General features: G+C 36.9%; 1 protein-coding gene across 3 annotated transcripts in view; it reads left to right on the top strand.

Annotated features, from left to right (window-relative positions):
- Ac13E (Adenylyl cyclase 13E) overlaps positions 1 to 15,557 on the top strand; it is a 367,921-nt gene that overhangs the window by 12,778 nt on the left and 339,586 nt on the right. For 2 of the 3 annotated variants that reach the window (XM_067784819.1, XM_067784817.1), the window contains exon 2: positions 11,051 to 11,295. The exons of the other annotated variant lie outside the window; for it this stretch is intronic. The gene's annotated coding sequence lies outside the window, so the exon portion shown is untranslated. The remainder of the gene's footprint in view (positions 1 to 11,050; positions 11,296 to 15,557) is intronic. 3 annotated transcript variants of the gene reach the window in all.

The raw sequence follows: 15,557 nt of genomic DNA, 5'->3' as shown, positions 1-15,557 counted from the left end.
CAGAGAAACCCCTTGAAATGTTGGGGAGTAACTATTCGGCCAAGGATGCCGTCTTCGAAATCATAAGCAGTCTAAGTGGATATCATTGCGTTACTCATGGGCGAAAATCATATAATCCTGGGCGCATCTACATAATTAAAATTTTACAAGGACCCTGGATAAAATTTTAAAATGTAGACCAAAGTTTGCAATCGTTTATGTTCACAACATTGATTTCAATAGTCTTCGTTAAATCGGAACGATATTTTAGAATTAAAGTCGACCGATTTTAAGTTGACAGATGTTAACTGCTGTTTTCCGGTCTTATGATATAAAATCTCATTATGGATGACTAGTTCGACTGTCCAGTACGTTAGGGTAGTAGCACACACGGTCATTAGTTCGACTGTCTTGGGAAAGCTTTTTCTTCACCACTTCTTGCGAAGGTAAAAAGCCTCACCTGGTAAATATATGTGCCTACGTATTCACATTTGCAAAAGGAGCCGTAACGTGTAGGCGATATTTAAACTTGGTTGATAGGAATCCATGTGATTCACTCCAAGGGACTAGTTTTGAATAGGGCCGCCAACTTTAGGAAATGCCAAACCGGGAGGCTTTGGTGTTGAAGGATGAAGTGTCAAAATCAAAATTAACATTTCAGGCGCTATTGCATATTTTCGCAAATAAACAACAGATGTTTGAATGTAAGCCCACCCAAGTGATTTTTCAAACCTTTCTTATACGTACATATATCCTCAACTTAAGTATGAGGTAAGAATCATTTAAAAGGAGTGTTTATGCCCCTAGAACCTACTAAAGAATTTTGCAACACTGATTTCGCTTATTCTTTCAGGCAATCGCAATATAAACTTTTTTAAAAAATCGGCACCTTTTTTGGGTAATTTGCTTTTTTAACAACTTGAGGACAATTTGAAAACATATTCGCCTTGGATCATTTTATTTGAATTCATTGTTCATTATTAATTTTTTGAAAAAAATATGCAAAGTGTGCATAAATATTGATTATCAAACTTTTTTTTTTAGTGTTTTGTTTCAATAAATTTTGAACAGTTAGAAAGAGTTAAATTTCGCAATTAGTTTCTTATAACTGGCAGTGATGCGCATACGTTGATGGCACTTTCGACCATATGCGACCAATTTTCGACATGACAATAAATGGCCTAAACAGTCTTAAACGAGTAGAAAATATAGTAACGCTCCGGACGCCGGCGCACAGTGGTCTGGATTTGGCTTTATTTGTTAATAACACAAAAACTTTAATGGGGATCGATTTTAAGTCTCATTACATGACGTTTTTATATATGAGTATTTCTTCATAAAGTCTTAAACAAAAAAGTTAAAGCAAATAAAAACGCTTTTATTTAATTGTCTGATCAACGCCATAGATTGATAAGGAGTGTGATGATTAGTACCTAGGACCTACCTAATTATTTTCTAGCGTTTCGTAATATTATTACTTCATGTAAGTATTGTTTTCAATAAAACCGTTTAACTTAAAAAAATTTTTTTAATTATTTTGCTTTCGAGTTTTTAGTCTTTATTTAATTGCCTATTATTTCTCATTCTATTTAGTTCATTTAGTGACTCATTATTACAAGGACTCTTTCCTGACAATTTGTTACAACCTAAGTCCTCAATACATAATCCTTCCAAAGACTTTACTCGACTCTGCGCCACGTATGCTTGTCCCTCCTCCAACTCCAAAATATTTTGTTGTCACTTCTACCGGACTGTATGCAATATTTGTTCCAAATATGAGCCAAATCGGGCATCATAGGTCGCTTTCTATTCATGTATCTATGTTTTATGTGTTCCAAATATGGGCAAAATCGAACCACAAATATGATTTTTGTAAATATCTCGATCCTTCCGCCACCTAGCGGCGATTTTTTTTTTTTTTTGATAGGTCGCTTTCAATTCTTGTATGTATTATGTGTTCCAAATATGAGCGAAATCGGAACACAAATACGATTTTTGTGAATATCTCGATACTTGCGCCACCTACCAGCGATTTTTTTCTTATTATTGCGTTGTCATCGGGTCTGAACTATATTCCAAGTTTCATGCTTGTATATTATCGGGAAGTTACTTAAATTTCAATTACAAGATTCGTTCACAACGGCCGTGCAGCCGTGAATGCGGCCATGCGGCCATGCGGCCTGTCAACTCAAGCTAAATAAAACCGTTTAAAAATATTTGATAATTCATATTATACATTTAATTTTTTATATTGAATTTACATTTAACAATCCGAAAAGGTGCAAATCAAAAAATTAGCTATTCCAGCTTGTTCGTAAATTTTTTTTGTTTATATGATGCTTACTATTCCAGCTTGTTCGTTAGTGCCAAAAGAGTAATTAAAAGCAAAAATTATTCGAATAGTCCATGAAATCTCCAAATATACATATAGGTATATGACCAAAAAAAACTAAAAAAAAAAACAATTTCTATTATTTTAAGTAAATGTTCCATTTCATATGTAGTATGTATATTCGTACCCAATTAAAATTGATAAACTAAAATATTTAGTTTTCTGTATCATAGTCGAGGTTTTGCGATAGGAGTAGTAGAGATTTTACTTCTTCGGATATTTCCTCATGCTCACTAGGTAATTTCGATGTCCTCGATGAAATAAATGGGTCAGAAGCAACTAACAAATTATTTAAAATGTTCTCATTTGTGGCTTTGCGACAAATTTTTTTTTAAATCTTTATTTCATGGATTCAGCGGCTTCTTCGGACAACTTTCCAATAGGAATGGAACCAAAATGCTCTATTATTGAAGCTCCGTGTACTAATATTTTATGCACACTTGAAGGCTTGTAATACTATTCATATAGTTTTGTTTCATGGCCTACTATCAACTCTTTGTAACCTTTTTTATAGCAAGTAAATCTAAGCGTCACTTTGATTTCATGGCCAACTATTAACTCTGTATAACCTCTAAGATTCGTCGAGTTTTCGCGAATTTTGCACGCATTTTTAAAATAAAATTGAAAGCTTGTGGGTTAGACCATGATAAATTTTTTTATGGAGAAATATTAAAAATTATTTTAGTGAAGCCAAAATTGCTGGAAATTGGAAAAAATACCTAGATATACCATATGCTCATTAGGGTATGTCGATATGAAACCCGGTTACTAAAAGTGTCATAACTTTTTTAAATTAGGTTTTACGAAAAAATATTATATTAAAATAAATTATGGAATAAGATCACAGAACATGTACATTTAAAGTCCGAAGTCCCAACTTTTCAATTTCGGTCCACTGTGCGCCGCCGCGCCGATATTTTTGACATTCTGCGGCGGCGTACGAAAAACGACAAAAATCGGCGGCGGCGACGGCGTATATCTCTACTACATATGTATGTGAGAATCAGGCAAAAGTAAATATACAAACAAATGCATCTGTGTGGATTTTCGTTAATGTGTCTCTATGAAGTTTTTGTGTTGACATTCTACAAGTTTCAGTTTCATTCCAGTTCAAATGCATTCTTGAAATTGCAAAAATCCTATTTAAGTGAGACTTGAGTCCCGAATTCAAAAAAAAAAAATATTATTTCTTATTTTTCAATAAAAATTTAAGATGAAAGTGGAGTTAAACTAGAAGCTTAAAGTAAAATAGTAAAAAATTGTACGAGTTACAAAATAGAAAAAATTAATGCAAAGCGCGATAACCTTCGAAGAAATTTTTGGCAGAGCTTCTCTTCCAATTTTCGTAGTGCTCCTTCTAATATTTCCTACACACAGACGGGACGGGACCTATATGTTTTACGCCGACTCCGAACGGCATCTGCAAGGAAGTTAAATTTTTACTGAGAAGCTTTTCATGGCAGAAATACACTTGAAGCGCCTGCCAAATCATTGCCGAGGGGCAGCCCCGCTTAGATTTTTTTATAATTAAAAAACTTGTTTTTAAATTTTTTATGTTGCTTTGCCCGGGGCGTGAACCCACAATCTTCGTTGTGGTAAGCGGATCACGTTTCCCCCACACTGTAACTATTGACGGAAATAAATTCGAAACTGTGAAGGATTCCGTCTATTTTGGAACAAGCATTAACAGCAAAAACAATGTGAGATTAGAAATAAAAAGGATAATAACTCTTGCTAATAAGTGCTTCTTTAGACTGATAAGTCAATTTAAATGTAAAGTCCTCTCTCGACGAACAAAAATCGCGCTCTATAAGTCGCTCATGATACCTGTCCTGATGTACGGCTTGGACTCATGGACGGTAGTGAGAGAAGTTAAGATGGCTCTTGGGTTGTTCGGGAGAAAAGTTCTCCCAAAAAAATTAATGATCCTGTCTTCTTGATGAGATGTATGAGAGAAGTTGAGATAGCTCTTGTGTTTTTCGAGAGAAAAGTTCCCCCAAAAAAATTATTGATCCTGTTATCTTCATGAGCTATATGAGCTTTACGCAGATGTGATGATAGTGCACCGAATGGAAACGAAAACGCTCCGGCCAAAGTACTTCAATCAACACCGCAATTTGGAAGCAGAGGAAGGGGGAAACCTCGACTGAGTTGGCTGAGGTAGGTGAAAGAAGACTTGACCTCCCTTGGTGCTCCCATTTGGCGCAAGTTATCGCGAAACAGGGCTAGCTGGCGTGACTTGTTATGAAATGGTCAAAATCACTCAGGCGGTTAAGTGCCAATTAATGATGACGAATTCCTTTACTCCCAAAGCCGATGCGATACACGATGCCTTAGTTATGCAGGCCAAACGCTTCATTTCCGTTGTTTATTATTATGCCAACTAATCCTATTAAATCATCGACCGATTTCCCTAATTTGGCCATCATATTTTCACTAGCCTACCCTTATTCTCTTCTCAGGTTTGCCGCTTAACATAAAAACGCATGTTTGCGGCCTTGTGGACGCAGTTCACCTGCCTTGCTCTGATTGTAGGTGGAGACGTTGCTTTCACGCTTTTGAACTCCACTTCCTTCGATTTTGTCAGCGTGTGGCCAGGTTTTTCGAGAAAGCGAGTTAGCCTTAGTCCTGTAAATGGATTGAAGTGCATCTCCTTTGTGATTTATATATTGAATCATAATTTTTTTTGTTTGTGACCGCTATTTTAATCCGAATATACAGTCATCTTGAATGATACCGAGGTTGTCCACGCGAAGGCAGGGAGGCCACGTGAAAGTTGACGCTGTCCCCCATGAAGACTGCGTTCAGAGCCCGAACAGTTTGAATCGAAACGATCTTAACCGAATCTACCCCACAACTTTTATGATGATGGACTTTGAACGTACCACAATTTCTGCGAAGGTTTTGATGGAGCGGATACTATTGCAACATTACCCGTAAAGTCATTTGGGCGGGGAGTCACGCCGTGTACTAAGGCTTCCGAATTTCGCACTCACCAGCCCTTCTCAAGTATACCCAGCATTTCTCAAGTATCCCTAATTAATACCTTATTAAGCTCCGTCTTAATATGTTATCAAATATAAGCTTTCTTACCTCAACAGTTTGCTATTTTCTTTTAGTTATTTTTTCTTCCTTCCTGGATATGTATCCCGATCAGAGTAGTTGTCTCCCTATTTTTGAGTACGTATTCCCTCGGAGCAACCTAAATGTTGGTTGTGCATGCTTAAATTCTGGGCGGCATCTAATGCACCGTCACTGGGGCTTCAATAGGATGCATGAAGCCTATTAAGTCAAAGTCTCCTCGCTAACCGCTCATGATCGGTGCCTGCTTAATTGAATATTTGCAGCAATCATAAAATAACAGGCCGCTCACGGTTTGCCGGCAAAGACCCCCTTTGCCCCCACCTCTACCGCTACCTCTTCTTCTGTCTATACCGCTACCGCTACCTCTTCTTCTGCCTATACCGCTACCGCTACCTATATTATTATTGGCATTGTTTTCTTGCTTATGCTACCGATATACGAAGTTTAAATACTTAGGTCTTTTAAAGTTCCCATAACTCGCACACATTTATGTATGTATTTAGGTACATATTGCGTGCTTTTATTACTTTTCAGTTGTTGCAGCAATTGAATTTGTATTACATCTTATTTATTTGTGAATTTGTATGTATGTACATTTGCAGCAATGCAGGTAAATCGCTTTCAATGTGGCCTTTGCATCGCGCTTGGTTGCTATATATTACTTGTTCAACAACAACAAAACACTTTACGATAAACATAAATTGCAGTCGACGGCAACAAAATAAAACCAAACAATGTGTTGTAAAATATTTTTCTCGCCACTTGTGTCTCAAGCACAGTGGTGCACAGCATTAACAGCGGCTTCAAAGCACCAAATATTTTTATACTCAGCTGAGCAGGGCTCACAGAGTATATTAACCTTGTTCGCATAACGACAATCCGTAACGGCATAAACTAATCGAGATAGATATATCAAAATGATATGGGAACTTGAGTAAATTTTGAGGTATCTTGATGAAATTTTATATGTAGGTTCCTGGGCAGATCGCTATTTAAAATGAACGAAATCGGACTATAACCACGTCCACTTTTTCGATATCGAAAATTTCGAAAAATTCAAAAAATGCGATGGTAGGTGGGTTGACCTTATGACGTAGAATAGAAGATTAGTAAAGTTTTGGACAATGGGCGTGGCACCGCCCACTTTTGAAAGAATGTAATTTGAAAGTTTTGCAAGCCTTTATTTGACAGTCGTTGAAGATAACATGATGAAATTTGGCAGGAACGTTACTACTATTACTGTATATGTGCTAAATAAAAACTAGCTAAATCAGATGAAGAACACGCCCACTTTAAAAAAAAAAATTTTAAGTACAATTTTAACAAAAAATTTATTATCTTTACAGTATATAAGTAAATTATGTCAACATTCAACTCTCTATGGTGCAACAAAATACAAAAATAAAAGAAAATTTCAAAATAGGCGTGGCTTCGCCCTTTTTCATTTAATATGTCTAGAATACGTTTAATGCCATAAGTCGAACAAAAATTAAGCAATCCTTATGAAATTTGGTAGGAGCATAGATTCTGTGACGATAATTGTTCCCTGTGAAAATGGGCGAAATCGGTTGAAGTCACGCCCAGTTTTTATACACAGTCGACAATCTGCCCTTCCGCTCGGCCCTTAACACGATAACTTGAGCAAAAATCGATATATCTTTACTAAACTTAGTTCACATACTTATCTAAACTCGCTTTATCTTGGCACAAAAAATTGTCGAGATCCGACTATGACCACGCCCACTTTTTCGAAACCGAAAATTACGAAAAATGAAAAAAATTCCATAATTCAATACCAAATATGAAAAAAGGGATGAAATATTGTAATTCGATTGGTTTATTTACGCAAAATATAACTTTAGAAAAAACTTTGTAAAATGGATGTCACACCTCCCATATTAAGTAGAATAAAATGAAAAAGTTCTGCAGAGCGAAATCAAAAGCCCTTGGAATCTTGGCAGGAATACTGTTCGTGGTATTACGTATATAAATAAATTACCGGTACCCGACAGATGATGTTGTGGGTCACCCTGGTCCACATTTTGGTCGATATCTCGAAAACGCCTTCACAAGAAGAACTAAGGATCACTCCTTAAATGTAAGGCGCGATAACCTCCGAAGAGATCTAAGGCCGAGCTTCTCTTCCAATTTGCGTCGTGCTCCTCTTGATTTTCCCTACAAATTGGCCGGACGGGACCTACATGATTTTTATGCCGACTCCGAACGGCATCTGCAAGGCAGATGAGTTTTCGCTGAGAGCTTTTCATGGCAGAAATACACCCGGAGCGCTTGCCAAACACTGCCGAGGGGCGACCCCGCTTAGAACAATTTTCTTCTAATTAAAAACCTTATTTCTAACAATTTTGATATTGCTTTGCCCGGGGTTTGAACCCAGGGCATCCGGTGTGGTAGGCGGAGCACGCTACCATCACACCACGGTGGCCTTTAATTTGATACCTATATCGTACAAACACATTCTAGAGTCACCCCTCGTCCACCTTTATGGCGATATCTCGAAAAGGCGTCCACCTATAGAACTAAGACCCACTCCCTTTAAAAATATTCATTAGCACCTTTCTTTGATACCCATATCGTACAAACAAATTCTAGAGTCACCCCTGATCCACCTTCATGGCGATATCCCGAAATGGTGTCCACTTATAGAACTATGGCCCACTCCCTTTTAAGATTCTCTTTAATACCTTCCATTTGATACCAATGTCATACAAACACATTCCAGGGTTACCCTAGGTTCATTTTCCAACATGGTGATTTTCCCTTATTTTGTCTCCATAGCTCTCAGCTGAGTATGTAATGTTCGGTTACACCCGAACTTAGCCTTCCTTACTTGTTATTTTAACACGTTGTCTGCCAGTGGATCACCGGTAATCATATCCAAAAGCTACTCCCTGTTCTCAAGAACATATATTGGTTATGTTTGGTGACTTGGAGGAGCTTACGCAGCTCCTGTAAGCTGTAGTGTGCACCACTGCTTCATAGGTATGAACAGTATTGCGCAAGCTAAAAGCAATAAACAAAAGCTTAAAACTGTACTTTTTGATTCACGGTAAAGATTTTTTCTATAGATGAAAAAGTCATGTATGGCAATTAGACTGATTATAAAAAATTCACTAACTTTAGGTAATTACATGACTGGAGGTCAACACCACATAATAAATGATAGATCTACTACAACACCATAGCATAAATATAGCTTTGAAATCTTCGGTTTGAAAGGATATAGGTAGTGACCTTATTTTTAAGTGATCCCACTACTTCTGGTAACATATCCTTTTGAATCTCCGTAGGTACTAAACTTGGAGGAAATTTGGCAAAAGTTCGGAAAGAAGGGGAAAGTTATTTTTAATTTTTGTGTTTAGCGTTACAATTCTACATATATGGAACTCGACCAATGATGTTTATTATATGGGGGCCATATAGATCGATATAGATTTAAATTCCCTTGGTGTGACCAATTGGCATAATAGTTAACCCAGCGAATAAACGACTGACGCGCCTTCTTGGACGGCCATATTCGTTTAAACGGTTAAGCGTCAATTAAGTAAGTACATAAGAAGCATAGATCGAGGTCTAAAAAAATTTGGTAAAATTGAACAAAATCATTTTGAAAGTTAAATCGGGATCATTTCAAAACTATTCCGGGATTACTTTCGAAATATTTTTCTGCGAAATAATTTTCTCATACTCATCTTATTAATATTTTCGGTATCATTCGGTGATTGTTTAACGACCTATCCAAAACCATCTCAGAGACATGTTGCTAATAACTCCAGATCATTTGTGGATCATCAGTTGTAAATTTTTTTCGGAATAATTTCAATATTTTTCTCTGGATTAATTCAGTATTGTACCGGGATCGTCTTTTTGTCCTTTTTGAACCATCTATGAATTATTTCGGTATTGTTTTCGGTTTATTTATGGAATTTTTAACGGGGAATATTTGCATTATCTCAACTCAATTTAGCGACGATTTCGGAACTATTGCGAACATATTTCACAACTTTTATAGAATCGGTTCGTGATTATTTTGAGATTATTCACGGCGCAATATCAGGATCCAATCGGTTCAATTTAGAAGTTGTTTTCGGTATGTTTCAGGATTGTTTTGAGAATATTATAGGGAACATTATAAAAACTAACTTATCCCAAGAAATTTTTTGATTTATTTTATTCATGAGGACGAAGTCGCGAGTAAAGGCGAGTTTCAAATGAATTCAGCTTTCCTGCTGAGCATGCCTTACCGTCTGCAGGCATAACGGTCAAACTAAATCGTCAGCAACTGCAATAAGTCTTAACTCCTCGGTGCAGCTTGAGTTCAGCGCGGTTCCAGCACACGGTATATGGACTACATAGTCCGTACCTTAGCTTCGAAAGAGATCTTGAGGCCACAATAAAGCTACAGAGTTGCTGCAAGTCTGCGCAAATGGCAGAAAATACTATACACTTTTAAAACGATGCATATATAAGTAGATCCTACAGGCTGACAGATTACTGCAGTGCCTTTCAGGCGAAAACTATAGCCGTGAAGAAAGCAGCAGAAATTCTGAGGAAGCATGCTTAAGCTACAGTCGCGTTAATATATATATCGATAGTCAGGCGGTGATTAAGGCAATCAACTTACACAGTATTTCATGAAGAAGTTCCCTGGAATGCAATGAAGCATTACATAGACTTCGCTCTGGCTGTACCATACATATGTACCGGGTACCAGGCAGACGAGTTGGCAAAATCCTATTCCATCAGGCAGGAAAGGCGTGGACAATAGCCCAGGCTACAAAATTCCCAAGGTAATATGCAAATCCTACGTTTTTAGACTCACAAAGTTTGTCATATATAACTGGACACTGCCTTCTGGCATCACATGCTTATAAGTTAGGCCTTGTAGGTAGCAGCGAATGGTGGAAGTGCGAGCTGTAGGAAGAAACGGTTGAGCACGTTCTGTGTTCATTTCCTGAGCTCGCAAAGTCAAGGCTGCAGATACTAGGGGCGGTGGAGTTGCCTGATTCGAGGAAGCAATTAAGCTAGGTCCTTGAAAACTTCAAATATTAGCCAAGAGGACGGGGGTAATCTTTAACATTACTTCTGGCACTTGATTGGGGTTTCTCCGCTTTTGGCGTCAAACAAATTGTGGTAACACTCTGGTCACATTCAGTCTAACCTTCTCCTGAACAACAACGACACGTAGCTTTGGTCGAGTCAGTTTGTCAACAGGTCGGCCATTGCAGGATACGGGTTCGAGTCCCACTCCCCGGAAGAAGGTGCTTTGAAGAGACGTACAGAAAAAATGTACCAAATAATGTTAGGGCATTGAATTTTGGGCATTTGTTTTGCACAACACTGTAGCTGTAAGCGTAGCTGACCATTGTGCTCAACTACTTACTCCACATTCAGACATATAAATATATGGTATTTAAAGATTCCAACAATTTCATTAATTATGCATTTTGAGCCATAATATTCATTCAATGATTGTATAATACCCACATACATATATACATACGTACATATATACATACAAAATAAAATATATCTATTGACTTATTTATTCATTTCTTTTTCACTTTTCCATTGCAGTTTTTACTACTTACTATCTGGTATTGTTGTTTTGTTGTTGTCTGCTGCATTAAGGCAAATTACTCTGAATTTTTGTAATTTTGCTGAAAAATTCATTCAATGATTTAAGAGTAGATATTGAAAAATAATGTAGTAAACGAATTGAATCAATGAATTAAATTGTGCTGAATAGAGTTAAGTGAGCAACGCGAATATAATATTTGGTTTATGTAACGATCGTGTTGGCGTTTTTAGGGATTAATATGGTGAGTATTAAATTAAATGTTATATATTCTAAAATTTATAATTTTAACTAGCCTTAACTTTGGTCTATCTGCATAACTTTTGAGAAGTTTTTACCTCTTACTCTCCCTCCGCCTCTCTCTCCCTTTTTCTTATCCTTTTATGCACTCCTCCCTCAGCCTTTCCCTTTCACTACGTATTTTTGTCCCCTTCATCTTTTCCCTCATTTCTTTTCCGCTCCATCTATCCCTATCTCTCTATCTTCGTCTAACTCTATCCCTTTCTCCTTCCCTCTTTTCTTTACTCTTTAGTTCGTTTTATTCTTCTCCATCCCTTATTCCCAGTTCCAGTTCCAGCCCCAGCCCTAGTGTTCGAATATAGCGACTCCTGGTCCATTTCCCGGAAATAAAGTGTCGTAAATACTAATCAACCCAAAGGCATACCTACATACCAAATTAAGGTTTAATACCTGTATCCAAAATAAGGTGTTTTTATGGTTTCATTTAAATTGAAAAAATAATAAGCCCAAAATTGTTTCATTCTCAAGCCCCAACAGCAATTTTAATGTATCCAGCCAAAACAAAAAAATGTTTACAAGACAAGCTGATTTAAGGACCACGAAATAGTTCCAAGTGGCCTTATCATCATCATCGTTAATTTGACCTTAACCGCCTAAGCGATTTTGGCCGTTTCGAAACAAATCACTCCAACTATCCCTGTTTTTTGATAATTGATGCCATCTGAGAGCGCCAAGAAAGGTCAAGTCTTCCTCCACCTCTCTCTCCCATCGAGCGTAAGTCAAAATATTTCGTTGCCCACGCTGACAAAATCGAAGCGAGCGGAGGTCATGTACGTCAGGAACGTCTCCAGATACTACAGACCAAGACAGAATTTCTGCGACAGCAAAGCTCAAACAGATGCTTATACGTTAAACGCCAAACGAACTTATGAGGGAACTAAGGTTATTAGCTAGTGATAATATATTGGCCGAATAAGGGAGATCAATCGATGATTTGATCGACTTCTTTAGTGCGCGTGATAATAAGCAACGGAAATTTAAGCGCATAGCCTCCATCACTAAGGCATCGTGTAACGCATCAGCTCGGGGGGTGAAGGAATTCATCGTTATTAATTGGTATAAAGCCCCTATATGATTTTGACCGTTTCGCAACGAGTACCGCTATGTTTCGCGATAACTGACGCGAAATTGGAGCATCAAGGGAGGTCAAGTCTTCTTCCTCCTACCTCTGCCAACTCAATCGAGGTTTACCCCTTTCTCTGCTTCTAAAGTGCGGTATCGACTGAAATACTTTTATTAGCCGGAGCGTCTTCGTTCATTCGCATAACATGAGCTAGCCAGTGAACCATTTGGGCTTTATTCGCTGCAGTATCGTCATATCTGCGTAAAGTTCATACAGCTCATAGCTACACCTTCTAGTCGCCGCCAGCATTACGGACAGAACCATACATCACACATCACACATGTATAATGCGTGATTTGTAGAGCGTGATTTTTGTTCGTTGAATTGCCTACTCAGTCAAAAGTAGCACTTGTTGGCAAGACTTATTCTCCATTTAATTTCTAAGCTAATATTGTTTTTGCTGTTAATACCCTTATAATATATAGCACCATCACAGTTTAGTCCTACTGCTAGAATTATCTTCTCCAGCTTTACGTAAACGAAATCGCACGAAATAGAGTCACCTTGTCTGAAGCCTCGCATGTTTTCGAATGGTTCGGAGAGATCCATCGTAATCCTTCCGGATATGGTGGTGTTGCTCAACGTCATTTGGCGGAGCCTTATTATCTTTGCACGGAACTTAAATTCAGACAAGGCAGCATACAAGCAGCTTTTTGCGTGATGTCAGAGGCTGCTTTGAAGTCGAAAAAAAAGTGGCCTAATAGTTAGGAAAAAAGTTGACCTTATGTCACTAAACAAGAGAAGAGATAACTTTTTTTCTGGGAATTTTGCATACAAAACCTCATATAACAACTCATAGAAAAAATATTATAAGGAATAAAATGTTTCATAAAAATATGAGGTTTTCTTACTAACAAACAGGCAATAAATCAAATTTCCTAAGTCGACTTAGGTTGTAAACGCTTGTGACCACAGATAAATAAAAAATTTTTATGATAATAAAAATCAAAAACCGTTAATATCAATTTATTTCAAAAATTTTTATTCAATTTCTACGACAGGCGCAAATATTATATATGAACGTTAAAATCATAATTTTTCACCAAAATAAGTTAATTTTGTCTACAAAAAAGTTTTTCCGTTGAAAAAAATTCCCCATCTTGAATTAAAGGATTTTAGTGGATTTCGAAACCAAATCTTTAGCAGGAAAACGAATTACACATAAAACTACCCTGGCCGCCTTCGCGACGTTTATCTAAATCTTATTCCAACAATTTTTTAATTTTTTTTAAGGCCGAAGAGTGACACTATCCCAGTTAGGGTTATGAGACCTCATAAACTGTGTCATAAATCCAAGTAAGATAGTTGGGGTAACGCCACTGCAGTAGAGTTGCCATAATCCCAAGTAAAACAAGTATGGAAGGCTAAGTTCGGGTGTAACCGAACATTATATACTCAGCGTGAGCTTCAATTGTACATCTCATTTTAGATAAATTACTCTTATACATAACACGTGGCACTGCCCGTTTAAAAAAAATGTCTCCACATTTCCTCTTACAATAAAACTTGACAAGTGAAATATCATTAATTCAAAACTATTTTTTGCTAAGTTATAGCCTATTATTCTAGTCTGCGACCCTTTAAAACTTGTTTTATATAAAAGTGGGCGTGGTCTTTAACCATTTTTACTAGAAATATTTTCTGCTATAGGGAAAATATGTGTACACAATTTCATTACGATCCGTTAATTTTTCTTCGAGTTATGGCTCCCAAAACATAGAAAAGTTCCTAGTCATAAAAGGGGCGGTGCCACGCCCATTTTTTAAAATTTAAAGGTTTTCCTATTGACTGTTAAAATCCACTTGGGAAGTGAAATACCATTGATATTGTTACGAATATTAGCAAAACTAAGGAGTGCTCTCCAGGCCGATGCTAAGCAGTGACGTGAATTCACATCAATAATTCAATCATTATGTATCTACATAAACGAATCAATAATTGCGTCTACACATATGTACACATTCCGACGAGCAACATTTACATACAAGGCAGCGAGAGATGAGATGTCACACACAGATGAATTTACTTATACGCTTATGTGTGTGCGGGAGACTGTAAACTACAAACTCACATATGTACATCTGAGAAGCGCTAAAAAGTAGACAATTGTAAACAAGTAGAAACTATATGAGAACTATACACACACGAATATAGTTGGTAAGTTCTGGAAATGGAAGAGCCTAGAAGTATGCAGCGTAAACTATAAAAGCGGGGCAGGCGAGTAAGAAGTAATTCAGTTTGATTTGAGTTGTCAAGCAGTTTGATTAAGACGGTATCTAGCGAGCAATAGCAGTGTTATTTTGAATAGTAGAGTTTCATTGAGCTATCAATCAGTGTGGTTATTAAGCAAGCTATTCGTTGCACAGTTTGTTATTGTGAAGTACTTTAATAAAGGCCATTTTACATTATTACAAATTGGAGTTATTTATTCAACAGTTTAGTGATTCGAACTTAGCAGAGGATTGCAAATAAGAGGATTTACAAGCAAATTCGTTACAATATAAAGCTCTTGGCTTATTTTATTCGTCCACCATCCTTTTAAAAATCTTTTATATAAAATTGGGCGTGGTCCTCAACCGATTTCCTTAATTTTTCTTCAAAGCATTCCTTATAGTAAAGGCAACCTCTCTGCTGAATTTTGTAACGATAGGTTTAACGATTTTTGATTTGTGATTAATAATATTTGTAAAATTGATTTTATCACAACTGGGCGGTGCCACGCTCATTTAAAATTTTTTTTCTTTTCAAATTTTTATCAAGAGTCTGAATATCAACCCACATGTCAAATTTCAATATTCTAAGTGTATTATTTTCTAAATAATCACTTTTTTTGTGTTTTCCAATATTTTATATATATAAAAAGTGGGCGTGGTTATCATCCGATTTCGCTCATTTTCAACACCAATCTATTCTTGGTCCAGATAAACTCGTGTACCAAATTTGGTGAATATATCTCAATATTTACTCAAGTTATCGTGTTAACGGACGGACGGACGGACGGACGGCATGGCTCAATCAAATTTTTTTTCGATCCTGATGATTTTGATATATGGAAGTGTATATCTATCTGGATTCCTTTATAC

The sequence above is a fragment of the Eurosta solidaginis genome, chromosome 4, assembly GCF_040869045.1.
Source record: "Eurosta solidaginis isolate ZX-2024a chromosome 4, ASM4086904v1, whole genome shotgun sequence".
Lineage (NCBI taxonomy): Eukaryota > Metazoa > Arthropoda > Insecta > Diptera > Tephritidae > Eurosta > Eurosta solidaginis.
The sequence above is the reverse complement of the archived record's forward strand: the minus strand, read 5'-3'. Positions and strand labels throughout refer to the sequence as shown.